The 18,501-nt window shown below is 40.0% G+C and overlaps 1 long non-coding RNA gene across 1 annotated transcript; it reads left to right on the top strand.

The window, feature by feature from the left end:
* The first annotated feature begins 14,190 nt into the window (after nucleotides 1-14,190).
* Nucleotides 14,191-16,184, top strand: LOC134633025 (uncharacterized). The gene is made up of 3 exons (XR_010094653.1): nucleotides 14,191-14,248; nucleotides 15,924-15,972; nucleotides 16,137-16,184. It is a non-coding gene; the product is annotated as an uncharacterized LOC134633025 (long non-coding RNA).
* Nucleotides 16,185-18,501: the final 2,317 nt, after the last annotated feature.

The raw sequence follows: 18,501 nt of genomic DNA, 5'->3' as shown, positions 1-18,501 counted from the left end.
CAGGTTTTCTACTCCTGATCTGCCCTAACCCTATGATAAAAATAAATTTTTAAGGAATTTTTAAAGTTTTCTTTAATGAAACTTGTTGCTAGCATATAAATTTAATCAGGGCATAAAACCTTGATGGCAAGCCATGAAGCTGGGCTGATCTCAGGAAAAATGAGAATGCAGTTTTTGCCCTGTTGTTAATTGCTGCATCCAAGTACAGGACCTGCAGTAAAAACAAATGGAAAATTAAAGATCTGGTTTCAGATCATGTATAGTTTTTCAGTTAATAATGCAGTTTCATAATAAGTGTTCAAGGAACATTGTACGGTTCTATGTTCATAACCATAATTCAAAGCTTGAGTAGTCCATACATCAATATTGGTAGTACTTATCAAAAAATAAAAATGGCCTTTTAGTTGAACCTTTTTTTTGTAAAGAACTGATTATAAATTTAAAAAAAAAATGCAAATCGTCCACTATGTTGGCTTGCTGAATAATTGATGTTCATAAAAAATAACCTAATACAGCTCTCATTTCAAAACTACCAAATATTCTACATAACAGTTTAAATTTTACCTTCCTTGAGTAGCCACCCACTCCACCAAAGATCACAACATTGTACCTGTTTCAGAGGGAAAACAATCTCACTAAGGCTTGATTTGCAGAACATGTAAGACATTGAAAATACATTTTTCAGTATGCACACTTGCCACTGATTTAAACTGGACACTTGTCAGGTGTGCTGAAAATAATACCAACATTTTTATATGTGAAAGTGGATAAGTTCAATGAGACTAAATATTTTAGTTCTCTTGTCATGAATTTTTTTTTTTTTAAGTTTTCTGGAGCACTTACCATATTGTGTGTTGATAGGCTTGTTATCATGGAAAATATCGATATACAAAGTGTAAATAATTGCTCAAGAAAATTTACAATTAACAATATTACTGATTTGTTACACATCCTGTAATCCTTTTACTTAATATTACTCTATGAAGTGCTTTTTAAAATATTATAAACACACTGAAAGACCTATCAGATAAGGTTGATTAAAACAGATTTAAAGTATAATGTGCATCTTTCTGCCCAACTTGTGTTAGAGCTATATAAGTGGGTATTTTACCTTATTAGCTTGTGATTTGTGTCTATGTGGACCAGGGAGAGAGGGCCTCGCACCGAGTAGCTTCTTCGCACAACACAGCCTAGTTCTGTGATCCGTGTGAAGATCCCTACAGCATCAACTCGATGCATGGAGGCCATCATCTCTCCACCACTGAACATGGAGACCCATAGAAACCAAATGTCCTTGAACCATTCGATAGCCAGCATTTGGCATCTGATTTTTGATAGCCGATATGATGTTGTCCAGCTCTTGGTCAGTCATTGTGCTGTATGTTCCTCTCACAGACAAGTCAAATTCTTGCATCCTCCTGAAGATTGTTCTTCTTGAAACACCAAGACATTTAGCGATGCAGCTGACTGGGAGCTGAGTGTCCAACAAGTTCTTCAGTTTTTCTCTCTCTAGTACGATTTTGGGGTGGCCAGGTCCCAGACCAACTTCTGTTTCCAGTTCAATAATGGCCACAGAGCTGATGTTAATTTCACACTGAACCAGATGATGAACGTTTTGTAGAGCCTCTGTAATCTCTGACAGACCACCTATTTGCTGAGAGAAAGATTCAAACAGAACAAGCTCATGACGAGTCAAGAACGCCAAATAATCCAGATTTAGTGGTTGTTGGTTTAAAGCAGCTTCCAGTTTAGAGAGGAGTCTATGCATAATTTGCTGTCTCAGTATGTCCTGTTAAAACCAGCAAAGAACATGGACAAGTAGTTAGAAAAATACAATGAAATGATGTATCTCAGACAAAAATAAACAACCCATAAAACGAACTACATGAGGTACATCATTTTTCAAGTTTGCATCAGTTATCAAGCGAATAAAAATGTACAAAATGATTTTATTTTACTTACATGTGGCCGGGACATGCTGTTTTCGTGCTGCTGTTCAGTATTCGACGACATAAAAGAGAGCTACTCAAATATAATTTGGAAAAATGAGTCAGTTGGCATGGTTGTATTATGCAACTACATTATACTACACCAGGGGTCGGCAACCTGCGGCTCTGGAGCCGCATGCGGCTCTTTACCCATATGGAAAAGATATATATAAATCTTATAAAGTTTGTATCTGTCTTGTGTGAAACATGTATGAAAAGCATACAAGAGTGAAAACAGATATATGATCCCTTGAAAAATTATATAATGAAACTTGTATGTTTTGGATACTTACTAAAACAATATATGAAAGTAGTGAGAAAGTGGCCACTTTCATGAGTAAATCATATAAGTTTTTACTATTTCTTTTCCATATGGGTAGTCTTTATAGTGTGGCTCCGCGTGGTTTGGGAAAATACATTAGAAGTATTTAGCTGAAGTGTATTTTATTTATGTTAGTTCTTTTTTAACTTGTAGTTCTAAATTGGAAGATTATTGTGATATTGAAATATAAAAACAAAATTATATTCTATTATTTTTTCATTGCTGAAAATAAGCGTCACACTCGCGGAAGCCGGTGTACCCGCCGAAACGCCGTGCATTTATCGAGACTTTCAACTCCAGGTAGGCCAATTATGGATCTTCGGGTCCACATTATGTCAGCAGCTATTCTCCACCGTGAACTATGTTAAAAACAAACACCGCTCACGCCTCACAGATGACAGCTTACAGTCCTGCTTAAAGATGAAAGTGACTTCGTACAGCCCTGATTTGCAGACGCTGTGCGCAGAGGTTCAGGAGCAGAAGTCCCATTGTAAACATATCACGGCAGACCCGACGATGTTTGCATGAACACGCTTTTCAGCATCTCTTTATTGTCCACTTTTCACACATGGTTGCTGTACGCATACAGCCGGCTGTAGCTTTTCAACTCACAGCCCGACACACACCAACAACAGCATAGATAGCACAGACGTTAAGACGGTGAGGCGTGATTGCAGGTGCCGCTCAGGTGCGTCCGCATCCCCTGCAGCTTCACTGCAGACCACGCCCCGCCACACACATTAACCAGGTAAAATACATATTTAGGCAGAATTCTGCAAATATCTATTTTTCATTTTTCAGCAGCATAGTGCTTTTTTTCCAGTTGTTTTTTAAAAGTCGGGTCAAGGCTCCAAAAGCCCAAAGGCGATATAACAGTTTTTGTTTGCTACATGGATCATTATAGTTCAGCTGGGTGTCTTTCCTTTTGTTATATTTCTTTAAGAGTTCAAAATGTGCTAATTACATAAATAAAATGTAATTTTCTCTGTAGCACTTCATGGATTTCATAAGCAACACACCTTAATTGTTCACACAAAGCATAAAGGTAAAAAACAATATATACAGTGTTATCTTCATTTTAGATGTCAAAAAGTATTTGCGGCTCCCAGTGTTTTCTTTTGCGTGGAAACCAGGTCCAAATGGCTCTTTGGGTCTTAAAGGTTGCTGACCCCTGTACTACACCAACGATAGTCTTAAAAAATAATATATTTTAAAATAAAATAATTAAAGATATTATCCGCAAATTGGGGTTTAATAGAGTTTAGCTGGATTTAGCTACATTTCGGACAGTGTTTCTGGAATGCAGTAGCTAGAGAGCTGATTGGAGGCCGTAAGAGCCAATCAGAATTTTTGAAACCAAGTCTGTGATTGGTTGGTTTTGTGGCACACTTATAACGGTGTACAGAGAGTTGAGCGCGCATGAAGCAGAGAATGTTGAGAGCGCAAGCAACACATTGCGAGCAAGCGCAAATGCAAAAACTGAGCGAGAGGGGCTGCTATTGTGTGTGTATATGGATAAGCGCAAACACTGAAATACATTTTTTGCACACAGCAATGAATTTTGTTCACTCAAATTCAGCTTTTGTACGCTCAAAAAAAATTTCTCCTCAAAATGCAACACTTGCACCTGCAATTTTTTTTATGTGCGCTCAAATTTTTTTATGTGCGCTCAGAATAGTGGCACAAAAATAACGCCATAAGTGTTCACGCGCTTAGTGTCTATATGCTTAGTGTCCACGCGCTTAGTGTTCACATGCTTAGTGTCCACGCACTTAGTGTCCACACGCTTAGTGTCCACATGAATTCCTTACCATGAATAATTTCTCTCTGGATGTTAGGGACCAAATCACCCGCTGTAAACTGGCAGGACTTTAATGCCACCACAGCAGATTGCGTCACAGTTTGGCAGCTGGGTGCGGTGATGGATTGGCTGGTACGTCACATCATCCCTGATGACAACAACACATCTGAGATGCACACTAACGTTTCAGAGGGTAAGCTGAATGTTAATTCTTTAACCTGTTGCATTACAAGGTTTAAAAATTCTGTTTTCGGTGTTATCTGTCTTTATCTGTATCGCTAATGCACACGCAGACTTATATAAACACCAACGTGATAAACTCAAACCCCTCTTTTGTATTTCTGAACAGATTGCAAGTGTTTCCTGTTGGGTTGTTACTGTCAGAGCCTTGAAGACCGCCTCACCCTAGAGGAACTTCAGAATCATCCCTGGCTCAAATGACTTATTGATGCCAAGCAAAACAGGGTTACAGAGCAGAAGCTCTAACACAGAAGTATTTGGTCACATTCAAAAGCTGTGGCACATTGCTGTCGATGTTCTTCATTTCTATCTTTTTTACAGGGCCCGCCCCTCTGGAAGCACCGCACAAGAGCAAGTGGACCATGAGATCACAGTGGAACTTCCATTCGGTCTTTAGTCTTGCTCCCATTGTATTTTCCAACATGGAAAATACCCCACCCACCCCCAGCAATCCGTGGAAAGGGGATCTCTCTCTGAATTGCCTTTCCCGAGGTTTCTTCTCAAGTTTTTGAGGAGTTTTTCCTCGTCTTCTTAGAGAGCTTGTGCTGGGTTAAAAACTGTTGCTACTATCAGCCTGAGTTATGAATACAGTTGTGGTCTAATGTTTTGTTAGTGGTACAAAGTTTGCTTTTGCGCACTTTGCCACTTCAGTCTGTATTTAGAGCCACAACACAACAGACTGAACATGCTCAGCTTTGCCAAAGCTAGCAGGAATTGGAGTTTAATTTGATCAATTAATTATTTATGAAACAATTTAACAAATAAAATGGGCAAATGTAAAGAAATGTATCAATCAGGGAATTAGTAGCAACATTAATTGGACAATCTAAATTTGTTGGTTAATTATTAAATGAATCTGGATAACTCATCCTGCATCTCCTGTGATTTTAAGTCACTGATATTGATTTATTAACGATTATTTGTTTGTACTAATGCGTCACAATTTCCTTGAACGTTAAAGGGTCTGGATTTCTTCTCTTAAGTGCCTCAGGATGATCATCCTGTCCTGTCAGACTAAGAAATGCACTTGTGAGTTTTTCATTGCTTCACCTGCACAAAATACCTAGGCACAAAAAATGGTCCAGCTCTCTCCTGCTGTGCTGTTGTATAAGGCGCACACAATTCACCGTGATGAGAGGATAACTTTTGTCACTGCTCCTGTCCTTGATCCTCTGAGCCACTTAAACACCAAACTACTTGTGCGCTGTAGGGGCTTTTCTAATGGTCGTGCTAAGGAGTCCTTTCCCTCCCATCAGTTGCAGAATGCACTCAGAGTTGTACAACACTGGTGTAAATATCAAGATGATGCAACTTTGAACATATTTAGGTCAAAAGACTTTTGACTAAAGTAAGAAGAAAAGTGAATCTAACAAATATTATGAATTGGCTTTAAATAGTTACTAGTTACTAGACAGTAACTAGCCCAGGGGATGCTAATCACCTATATTAGTGTATCAATAAGTCAGTCATATTAGTGACTGACTTATTGATGCTAGTTAATAGCTGAGGTATTCTATGTGGTAACCTGGCAAGTAATCACTTGCCTTAAAAGTCTCGCCAGTCCCCTAGGGACACTTGTTGGTGGTATTTATTTGTTCATGTTACAGGCCTTGCTGTAGTGGGCGTGACCACAGATTACAATCCTGTAAAACAGGAGAGATAATAAACAGAGGAAATTTGTTCTTGTTCAGTTTCCCTTTCAGGTGAGGTGACTCTGACATATAATATGTGTATTTGTTTTCTGGGCTCTCTCTGGATTCCTCTGCGGCTGATACGTTGGTCTCAGATTCACTGTTTGATGCTGAGCTTGTGGTGATACTCTAAGCCAGTAATGTACTCTGGCTGTTTCACAGTTTTCACAGTCACTGCTTTCAGGTGTCTCCATCCAGTCACGTCTCCCAACATGATGACTTCTTTTCTTTTGGTTCCTCTACGTGGAAGTGGTCCCCCAGTGGTCAAAAGGTAGGTCTTTCACGAGGTGTAGGAGATTTCTATGAAGAAAACACATTACGTCTCTGAACACATTTTGTAAATGGGACTGTCACTCACTTGTTGTTTGACGACGTACACAGTTTGCTCCTAGTAAGGTCTCAGTTTTCCAGGTCCTCCCCTCTCACTCATGTTACGGACTAGGACACTGTCTCACCAGGTTGGAGAGTGACTGTGTTCTGTGTGTGATGATTATAGTTCTTCTTACCCCTTGCACTACAGTGCTGGCTGTTCTCAGCTGCAATACGGTAAGCCTCTTCCATCCACAAAGCCCACTTTTTAGGTGTTTCAGTCCCATCTCTGGCTAACAGGCCAAAAATTAAGTCTACTAGGAGATGGGGGTGTCGACCAAACATGAGGTAGTGGGGTGAAAAGCCTGTTTCCTCATGCCTGGTGCAGTTGTGTGCATGTACTATCTGAGGCAGATGCTCTTTCCAGCTGCTCTTTGCCTTCTCCTCCAGTGTCCTTAGCATTTGAAGAAATGTCCAATTAAATCGCTCAGCTGGGTTGCCATTTGGATGGTATGGTGTTGTCCTTGAGTGAGCAGCTGCAGCCAGGTGTCGTAGGGTTGTAAATGAGTCATTTTCTAATTCCCGCCCTTGGTCGTGGTGCGGCCATCTTGGAAACCCAAATCGGGGGATGAAGTCATTAAATATCTTTTCTGCAGCTGTTCTGCCAGACTTGTTTTTTTGTAGGGTACGCGTGAGCAAACCTGGTGAAGTGGTCAATGACTACCAAATGTAGTCATAGCCCTCCCTGCTGGCCTCCAGGTGCACATAGTCTATGGACACAAGTTCGAGCGGTGCAGATGTGGAGAGGCATCATCCCATTGGGGCTCTGATGTGTTTGACTGGTTTCTTTTGCTTAATGCAGAGGCGTTTTCTGGTCACATACGCCTCAATGTCCCTCTTCATAAAAGGCCAGTAGAAACGGTCCCGTGCCAAGTGAATGACCCTCTCTGCCCTGCGTGACCCATCATGGAGATGTTTAAGCACTAGGAGATGATATTGTGCTGGCAGCACAAGCTGCCTTCGCTGAGCCGCTGTACGATGTTGCAGCTGATTTTCCATATGAAACTTTCCCCACTCGTGCATAAGCTTTTTCACAGGGCCACTGGCTCTCCTTCTGCCATCATTAGTTTTTACTGATTTTGTTTCTTTCAGTTTGATAAGTTAACTGATAGAGGGATCCTTCCTTTGGGATTTTACCAGGTCACTGTGACAGGCTGCAATGGTGACATGTTCACAGGTGTCTCTGGCTGGGCATGTTAGGCACAGGGCAGCGACATATGCAGCATCTTGTCTCTTTGCAGACTCTCAACCCTCCCATGTAGCCTGAATGGCCTCTCTTGTCAGCTCTTCAGTACACTTTGTGAGGTAGGTGTCAATGTCAAGCGGAAACCAAGAGAATGAGTCTCGGTTCACCTTCCCCTGCCTGTATTTGACATCAAACCTGAAATCTGCCAGCTCACCTACCCAGCGGTGGCCTACTGCATTCGCCTTTGCAGTACTCATCACATATGTGAGGGTATTATTGTCTGTATAGACCAGGGGTCGCATGTGGCTCTTTCATCCTTATACTGCGGCTCCACGTAGCTTGGGACAATAAATGATAAATAAATAAAGTATTTAATTGAAGTGTATTTTATTTGTGGTACTTCTTCTTTTAAATTGTAGTTCTAAATTGGAAAATTATTGTGATGTTGAAATATTAAAATAAAATTAGATTTTATTATTTTTGTTGCTCAAAATAAGCGTCGCATAACATGGAAGCCGGTGTACCCGCCAAAGCGCCGTGCATTTATCGAGACTTTCAACCCCGGGTAGGCCAAGTATGGAGAAATGCAAGAAAAGAAAAATATCAGAAGAAAATAGAACATTTAATGATGCCTGGGCAGATTCATTTGAATTTACTTCTGACAAGAGTGGCCTACCAGTATGCCTAATTTGTGGAGAGAAACTGGCTAACAATAAAAGGTCAAATGTCAAAATAAACATACAGCCTTTGTTGAAAAATATCCAGAGGAAGAAGAGAGGAAAAAAGCCTTTTTGGAACTGATGTGGAAGGCTGATCTGTGGAAAAATCAGTTCAAGAAGTGGATGAAGTCTGCATATGTAAGTTTTGTGGCCGCTCAGGAAATAGTCAGGCGTGGGAAGCCGTTCATGGACAGAGAATATATGAAGGAATCATTCATTAAGATTTCAGAACATCTATTCGCTGACTTTAAAAACCAGAGTGCACAATCTCTGTGCAGAAAATCAGCGCGATGCCTCTCTCTGCGAAGACTATCAAAGACAGAACCATCAAAATGGCAGAAAATATCATAAGACAGCAAATTAACCCTTAAGAGCCCAGACCCATTTTTTTTTTAAAAAACTATGGGAGAGTCAATTTTGAAACATTAACAGAAACTGTCCTCAATGTGTAAAGGGGCGGTGACACCTGTGTCACTGTGGGTGCTTAAGGGTTAAAGACGTCAGTTCAGATGCAGCGTACTCAATCGCCTGTGATGAGTCCAAAGACAAAAGTGACAGTGAACAAATAGCGCTGTTTTAGCGATACGTGAACTCTGCTGACCACAGCAAGAAATGAATGAGCTGATAGCACTAAAATGCCAGACATGGGGGGAGGACATCTGTGAGGCTGTGATGATTGTTTAAGAGTCAAAGAAATAAAAACAAGCCACCTAATGTCAGTGGCTACTGATGGGGCACCAAGTATGACTGGAGGGCACAGGGGCTTTGTGGCCTGGCTGCAGAAGTCACTGGATAGAAAGCTGCTGACGTTTCACTGCATCCTGCACCAAGAGGCATTGTGTGTGCAAACCTTTCCTCCAGAATGCACAGAGGTCATAAATGTTGTCATTCAGATCATCAGTAAAATAATGGCAAAAGGTTTAAATCCCAGTCAGTTCTGTTCATTACTGGATGAGGTGGAGAGCATTTACCCTGATCTCCTGCTGTATAACAGAGTCCTGCTGTCCAGAGGAGAGGTGCTGAAACGCTTTGCTGCACGTCTGGGAGAGGTGAAAACTTTCATGAGCAGCAAAGGGCTCGACTTTTCTGAGCTGGAACAGCCAGAGTGGCTGAAAAAGCTGCACTTCGTGGACATTACAGCGAACTTGAAGAAGCTGAATACAACTCTTCAGGGAGAGGAGGCACAGCGTTACACATGCTGGAGGAGGTGTTAGCGTTTGAGTGCAAACTGACAGTTTTAGCCAGAGATTCACAGAGAGGCACACGGTTTCACTTCCCCTCTTTAAGGGAGTTCAAACAAGCTCACAAGGCAATAAATTCAGAGCATTTGCAGTCTGCAATCACCACAATTATTTGGGAAATAATTCCACGAGTTCAGAGAGGAAAAACCCACATTATCCTTCCCCGTCACTCCCCTGACCATCGATCCATCCCTGTTAAATGTGACTGGATTTTCAGGTGTGAGTCAACCTGATCTGGAGCTGGAGCTAGCTGACATAGCTGATAAAGATATGATGTCCAAATCTATACGCTTGACAGAGGATCTTGAAGATGTTGCCCATCAGAAGGCCACTCTTGTTCAGAATCACAAATGAAATCACAAATCACAAATACTGAGAAGCTTCCAAGACCGGACAAACTCGTGATGGAAATACAGAATGCCATCCCCGACACATAAACATGAAGAAATATGCATTTGGAGTCCTGTCGATCTTCAGATCCACACACGTATGTGAGCAGCTATTCTCCACCATGAACTATGTTACAAACAAACACAGCTCATGCCTCACAGACGACAGCTTACAGTCCTGCGTAAATGAAAGTGACGCCAAGTGACGCCCTGATTTGCAGACGCAGGTTCAGGAGCAGAAGTCCCATTAACCAGGTCAAATAAATATTTATGCAGGTGTTTTGCAAATATTTATTTTTCATTGTTTAGTGACATATTTGCTTTTTTTCAATTTATTTTTAAAATTCAGGTCAAGGCTCCAGAAGCCCAAAGGCGATAAAAAGATGACGGCTCACCACAATTTTTGTTTGCTAATTAAGTTCAGCTTTTAAATTCATTTGAAAGAGACCTTCAACTCAGCGTGTTTCTTTTTTATATAATTTCTTTAAGAGTTCAAGAAGTTCAAAATGTGTTCATTACATCAATAAAACATAATTTTCTCTGTAGCACTTCATGGATTTTATAAGCAACACGCTATAGTTGTTTATACAAAGGATAAAGGTAAAAAACTATATATACAGTGTTATCTTCATTTTACATGTCACAAAGTATTTGTGGCTCCCAGTGTTTTCTTTTCCGTTCAAACTGGGTCCAAATGGCTCTTTGGGTGTTAAAGGTTGCCGACCCCTGCGCTATGCTGTTGCATGCTGGGGCAGCAGGTTGAAGGTCACAGATACCAACAGACTCAATAAACTGATCTGCAAGGACAGTAATGTTGAGGAGATGGAGCTGGACTCCTTTAAGCTGGTGTTGGTAAGGCAGATGATCTCCAGGATAAATGACGTGCTGGCCAGTGACAGGAGCACGTTCAGTGAGAGACTGTGATGACCCATAATGCACCACTGAGCGACACAGGAAATCATTCCTGCCCTTGGCCATCTCCTGTACAACTCCTCCATCTAATACACAGCACACAGTGCAGTAGTTACACCCTTTTGTACATTGTCTACAGTGAAAATAACAAAGTTTTACATTTTAGAGTAAAATGTCATTCATATATATTTCATCTCTGTAATACTCTGGATTTTTATAATTTACCTATTTATACATATTAGGGCTATTTCTTATATTTGATAAACTTTGTAATATTTTGTATTATTTAATTTAGTTCAGTCTGTTACTTTTGCTGTCTTGGAGTGACTTTAATTGCATAACTTCCTCAGGGATTCATGAAGTATTCTGATTCTAGCAGCCGCTCTCCTCTATAGTCCATGCTCTTGGTAACTGACTGGGTTAAGACTTAGTGACTTTGACAACAGGTCCCAGATATAGTAATTAAAGAAGACCAGAGAAACCTGTAAGCCATATTTATATAGGTGTAAACTTATACACAGCTTTATGCCTTGTTGCTGTTTTAGAAAGAGTTAAAAAAAATGAATGTCCACAATTTAAACCTTTTCAATGCAGGATATTTTATAAAAGCAATTTAGCAGGAGAAAAAAAAAAGCCAGATCACATACTATGATCACATAATCAAATCACTTAATGCTCATCTAATTAACCCACTCTTAGCTAATGTTGATCTTTTGAGAAGAGAGATTGAGGAGAGAACAGGCACATCCAGGCCTGAAGAGGCCCTTATCTCTGTTTTGCATCCCTTGCAACTTCAACACCCCAGGAATTCAGTTGAAATCCAAATCCTCTCAAAGTTATAATTCAAAATGAAACTGTGGAAACTCTTGGAAGTTGTAATCCTGCAGGAAATCGACGGAAATCCAAATCCTCTTGAATTTATAATCTACAGGGTGGGCCATTTATATGGATACACCGTAATAACATGGGAATAGTTGGTGATATTAAAGTCCTGTTTGTGGCACATTAGTATATGACATACTGACATCAAGACGGGTGGTGACCATGGTGGCAATTTAGAAGTCGGCCATCTTGGATACAACTTTTGTTTTTTCAATAGGAAGAGGGCCATGTGACACATCAAACTTATTGGTAATGTCACAAGAAAAACAATGGTGTGCTTGGTTTCAACGTAACTTTATTCTTTCATGAGTTACTTACAAGTTTCTGACCACTTATAAAATGTGTTCAATGTCTGTCCATTGTGTTGGATTGTCAATGCAACCCTCTTCTCCCACTCTTCACACACTGATAGCAACACCGCAGGAGAAATGCCAGCACAGGCATCCAGTATCTGTAGTTTCAGGTGCTGCACATCTCGTATCTTCACACCATAGACAATTGCCTTCAGATGACCCCAAAGATAAAAGTCTAAGGGGGTCAGATCGGGAGACCTTGGGGGCCATTCAACTGGCCCACGACAACCAATCCACTTTCCAGGAAACTGTTCATCTAGGAATGCTCGGACCTGGCACCCATAACGTGGTGGTGCACCATCTTGCTGGAAAAACTCAGGGAACGTGCCAGCTTCAGTGCATAAAGAGGGAAACACATCATCATGTAGCAATTTCAAATATCCAGTGGCCTTGAGGGTTAGTGTCAGACCAATAGCGGTGGTTTTGTTTGTTAACTTCACCATTCACATAAAAGTTTGCCTCATCACTGAACAAAATCTTCTGCGTGAACTGAGGGTCCTGTTCCAATTTTTGTTTTGCCCATTCTGCAAATTCTGTGCGCCGATCTGGGTCATCCTCGTTGAGATGCTGCAGTAGCTGGAGTTTGTAAGGGTGCCATTTGTGAGTAGCTAATATCTGCCGAAGGGATGTTCGACTAATGCCACTCTCCAGTGACATGCGGCGAGTGCTACGCTGTGGGCTCTTGCTGAATGAAGCTAGGACAGCCACTGATGTTTCTTCATTAGTGACAGTTTTCTTGCGTCCACATTTTGGCAAATCCAACACTGAACCAGTTTCATGAAACTTAGCAAGCAGTTTGCTAACTGTAGCATGGGAGATGGGTGGTCTCGTAGGGTGTCTTGCATTGAAATCTGCTGCAATGACCCGGTTACTGCGTTCAACAGATATCAACACAATTTCGATCCGCTCCTCACGTGTTAACCTCTTCGACATGTCAATGGCTGTGAACTTGTAAATAACTCATGAAAGAACAAAGTTACGTTGAAACCAAGCACACCATTGTTTTTCTTGTGACATTACCAATAAGTTTGGTGTGTCACATGGCCCTCTTCCTATTGAAAAAACAAAAGTTGTATCCAAGATGGCCGACTTCTAAATGGCCACCATGGTCACCACCCATCTTGATGTCAGTATGTCATATACTAATGTGCCACAAACAGGACTTTAATATCACCAACCATTCCCATGTTATTACGGTGTATCCATATAAATGGCCCACCCTGTAGAATGACAAAAAAGAGCAAAGAAAAAGCCAAAAAATACAAAACCCAAGTGTAAGTCCACAGTTCAGACAGCAGCTGATCCCTCTCTGGGCTCTAGAGTCCGTCACATTTGCGACCAACTTTTCAAGTAAAAAAAATTAAATTAAATTCTCGGCAACTCTGAAAGTCTCCGTGTGGTCAACAACTGACACACATTACGCCCCTATCGTGGTCTAAACCAATCAGAGATAGTCAGGGGCGGGACCTCTCTGATTGGCCGTAGTCCGGATATTCCCGTAGTCCTTCGTGTGTACGTTTGAAAGTGCAGGTGGATAGAGGGAGGTGAGTAGCTTGAATAAAGCGATATCGATTCATTAAATCCTGAATCGACTTTTAAATATAAATGTATTTTGCCAGAAACGCCAGAATCTCAGGTTAAACCTCTCTAAACTATTTCAACAACCACCAAACAGTAAATGAGAGCAGGTACACGGACTCCACACAAAGACGTAAACACAGAGCGGACCCGACGCATCAGAATCAGCTTTCTCTTTCTCGGCTTTCTCACCCAACTGTACACTGTAAAATCTAATATTGTGTTTAATTAAAAATATTAAATAGGCTGAACTCAATTTTTTTTAATCAATTTGTTATTAGAACTCAATTTAAGTAAGTTACCAGTACTTTTTCATGCAAAAACGCTGATCAACTCAATTTACTTGAGTTGTCTTAGCTTAGAAAAATTAAGTAAGCTGGAAATGTTGCTTCTCAGTGCGGAAGGATGAAAGATGTGTTTTGAAAATGCCACGTCACTACCGTCCTCCTCCCTCTCAGATCAGTCCAGATGTTCATGGTGCGTTTTTTCTGGAATATGTTGAGCAAACCTGGAGGAGCTTCAGCTCAAGAGACTATTGTTGTCATTGCTGTGGATCTTTACCTGATACACTGACTTGGTGAGTAAATGTTTACTCTTATTCAAACTGATTTTGTGGCTTCTCTTAGTTTAGCACCAGGTTTATAATCTTGCTAGCTAGTTAGTGTTAGCCTAGCGTTGCTGCTGCCGCTGGGCTCATGTTACTTAAAAATTAACACCACAGCCTTAAAAACCTTACATAAAACTATGTCGGTGAAATTTTCTGTTGATTGTTTGAAATAAAAAAGTGAGATAAGAGCCCAGACAAAATTTTTCAGGAGGTGTAGCCATTAGGGGTGGGGTGGGGTGTGGGGGGTATTTTCAATCCATAGCCATAACTAACTAACTAACTAACTAACTAACTATATATATCATGTTTAACCTGAGCAGCAAAAGACCGCAGGGGGGTTGAAAACAATATGCCAGGAGTTAGCTGTGCTCGCTGGCTCTATCGAGCCTTGACCTCCCGGTCAGCTATCGCACTGGTGGATAACAGAGCTCTCTGAAAACGTCAAAGCACTTTTGCAAATATGTGATATTTTGATAAATTAAGTAGAAATTTGAGCATTACACAGCTACATTCTTGCCTGAAAATATCTTAAAAGGTTATTTTGTGACCCAGAAAGGGTAATCTGGGGAAAAGGAGGATCACAGTTGTCAGAGCCTGTGTATGCGTACTTGTGTGTACTTGTGGTCTCGTGGACTTGTGATACGTCGGAGACCGAGTACTGTTCCAATTTAAAGTACACATAAAGCCGAGAACGCGAAAAATTCCAGGATGTGTTTTTGCTCCTCCCGTTTTATCGAGCATGTATCGATGGTGACTTGTGTGGACTCGAGGGACGTACAGCTAAATATCCCAGAATGCAATTCGTCCAAAACTCAAACTTTTAAATATTTCTTTTTCTGGGTCACAAAATAAACTTTTAAGATATTTTCAGGTGAGAATGTAGCTGTGTAAAGTTCAAATATCTGCTCGATTTATCAAGACATCACATATTTGCAAAATGCTCAGACGTTTTTGGAGACGTCTATTTTTTTTAATGCTTTGTGGCAGCTTTTGAACATCTGTGGCATCTATTAATGTCAAATCTAGCCTTTCTTTAACAACATCAGCAAACTGCTTTTATATTTAACCACTTTTCTGTTTAATTACATTTTAAATAATAATAATAATAACAATAGTATTTGTTTTGTTAAAAAATGTGTTTAAAAAAGTTTTGTTGTGAAAGCTATCTAATCCAGATTAGTAGCCTGTTAAATGGTTAAAGTCTAGGAGGGCTTCATACTTGAGAATAAAGTAATATAGGTTGTCCTTCTAAAGAATTAAGTTAAATTCCACAGTTGAATCATAAGAAACATTATGTTACATATAATACATATAAATATGTTAGATCTGGTCATTTTGCTTATTAGAAACTTTATATATTGGAAGTTAACTTTTAACAAGCATGTAATGATTATATTTAAATTAGGTGGTCTTTTTTTAAACACATCTCTTTAGGCCTAAACTGACAGTGCCAATACCACACATTCAGACACAGTAGTAGATGGTGTTTTTAATACTATATGTGTTAGTCTAATTTGGTTGTATGAGGTCTACATTGACCTTCTGTGTTGTAAGTTACAATGATTGCACAGCCATTAAGGATCAAATCAGCTTCTAATCAATGTTCTGTTTTTTCTCCCTCTGCTTGCTTCTTACTGTCTTTGAGGCTCGGGACCAGCACTCCTGTTGTTGGACAGAAAGACATCAACTCAGTGGTATTTTGGTTTTCCAATATATTAGCAACTGTCAGTGACATTTATATTAATCAGGCTGAACTTTAATCATACTTTAGATCAGCCTGTTTTACTTATTGTTTTATTTGTGCTTTGATTTGGGGAAGTTGTTTCTTTACTGATCTTTTCCTGTCTTCTGTTATTAGACTTGAGATATGACTGCACTATGCTGTTGCTGTGACTCCAGTTAATTAAAGACATGCTGTGTAAGTAAACAAACAACAACAGTTTGGTCTGCATTTCTTGAAAGATCACATCCCAAACTTAGTTTAGAGGGTCTACACTGTATATAGTGAAGTCTGCAAGTTTTCTAACAGCAAAATTTGTTTTGTGCCCAAATCATTTTGCACATCATTAGAATGAAAGTTATTGGCCATGTTTGCATAGCCCTTTTTAAAATGATGCTTTCATGACATTATTGTGTGTTGCGTGGTGGTCACGGCTATCCAGACTGACAATTTGGACATTGAATGTCACCTCTCCGGTGGGGAGGGAGCCTGAGATTGTCTAAATTTGAGTCTGTTTTATACCAAATGCAGGAAAAAATGTTTTAAGGAAGCAATTAAGTTCATGTTCCAAAAATATGATTGTTTGCTTGCAGGACAACAGGAGAGATGAGTCCTCCGTCACAGATGGTGTGGTCAGTGAAGATGGTCGCTTGCAGGTTCAAGCTCATTGCATCTCCAACCCACATCCACTGCCACTGTACTTAAGGGAAGTTAAAGACTTTCTTCTGCACCTACATTTGGATCACCTCGATCCATGACAGTCATTCAGGCAGTAATGCCTGGACTGGAAACAAGCCATCCTTAAAATAATACAACATTCCAGCTCCTGTGTTGGAATGCAAAACAAATGTGTTGTTTAAATTAGAGACTGCACTTGTGACAGAACAACAAATATTTTATTTTGATTATATAAGTGAGTACAAAACAAACTTGTGGTAGGCCTAAACTTATTTTCAGAATAATTACATCTGAGACTTTGTTTCATTGTAAGATTATAACAGTGATGGCAACATAATTGTTTGTTGTTCAGCAGAACAGTGTCCAGTATGTTGGCTGTTATACTTTGTTGTGTTTGAAAATAAAAGTTGGGCTGATTTTAACATCATTACAAAAAGTGTTGTTAATTATTTTTAATCATATTCAGGTTACCACAAATTGTTTTTTCATTTAGTTGAACTTGAAATGTTTGTCAGTAGGTAAACAATTAGTATTGTACAGTCAGAAATATCAAGTTATTCTTAATACTGCAGACTTGCAATGAATAAGTTTTCCTAACAGTCGTCTTAACGAAACGAGTTTACATATTTTTTTCGAGTTCTGGGAACTAATGAGGCTGTACAGTGTACTCAAAATGAGTAAGTTGCCCTAGCTTAATTATCTTAAGTAGAACTTTGCTCAATTTTTTTTGAGGCAACGAGTTTGCATAGTTTTTTTGAGTTCTAGAAACTAACTAATTAGATTTTACAGTGTACACGGACACGCCGTCGGGGCTGAAAGCCGACAGCTCACTGACTCTGATGCGTCGGCGGGTCCGCGCTTTGTGTTTACATCTTTTTTGCGCTAGAGTCTGAGCTGCAGGTTTTGTCTCTCTCCAACCAAAATTCACTGAACCAGCAGCAAAAGAAGATCAAACTACGCTTCACATTTGATAAACATCGTCATAAACTCCCTCTGACTTTGGCTGTTTTGCTTCCACAGCTGCACAGCTCTCTCTCTCTGTGTACTTTAAGATCAGTTTCCCGTCTCAAATCTCTGTTTTCTGCATTATTCATTTGCTTATTATGCACAAGTCATATACAGTGCTGTTGGTCGCTGTTTCCCCCCCAGAAAAATGACCTCTGAAAAGAAAGCCTCATTTCTGCTGTTTTATAGCGAAGAAATTAAAACTTTTTAAAATGATGCCAAATTGCAAAACTTTAGCTGTGTCTGTAATCAGACCTCTGTAACTTTGCTTTGCTTCACTTCAGCAGCATCAGGTAATGTTCACATGTTGATTCATGGTTTTCTTCAGTTTTTGTTCTACTGCAGAATATTTTTAAGGTTATCTGCTATAAAAAGCCAGACCAGGAAAATCTGCTTCATGTTTTTCTGTTTCATCCTCAGTTACTTTGACACAAAGGCGTCTGCTGTGACGCTCACACCTCTGATGAAGTCTCACATGTATCAGTACTGATAAATGATCAGAATTATAATATTTCTGACTGCCTGAGGCAAAATCCAATCGAATCGGGACCTCGTGAATTGAAATCAAATGGATTATAGAAATAAGTGATGATACCCAGCCCTAGAGAGCAGCCTAGGCCCGACAGAGTGGATGTAGCTGTGGGTAAAGAGAAAAGATGAAAAGAACGATTGATAACTTTTTTGTTAAGGCCTGATCTGTCTGAAATTCATAGCCAGCTCTGACACGGAGCCATCAGCCTCTGAGCGCTGAAAAAGCAGCAGTGTATCCAGAACACACATTATATGCTGCGATAAATGCCCAAGTGTCCCCTCTAACACT

Source organism: Pelmatolapia mariae, linkage group LG8, assembly GCF_036321145.2.
Source record: "Pelmatolapia mariae isolate MD_Pm_ZW linkage group LG8, Pm_UMD_F_2, whole genome shotgun sequence".
NCBI lineage: Eukaryota > Metazoa > Chordata > Actinopteri > Cichliformes > Cichlidae > Pelmatolapia > Pelmatolapia mariae.
Note: the sequence above shows the minus strand (reverse complement) of the source record. Positions and strands in the feature narration are given on the sequence as shown.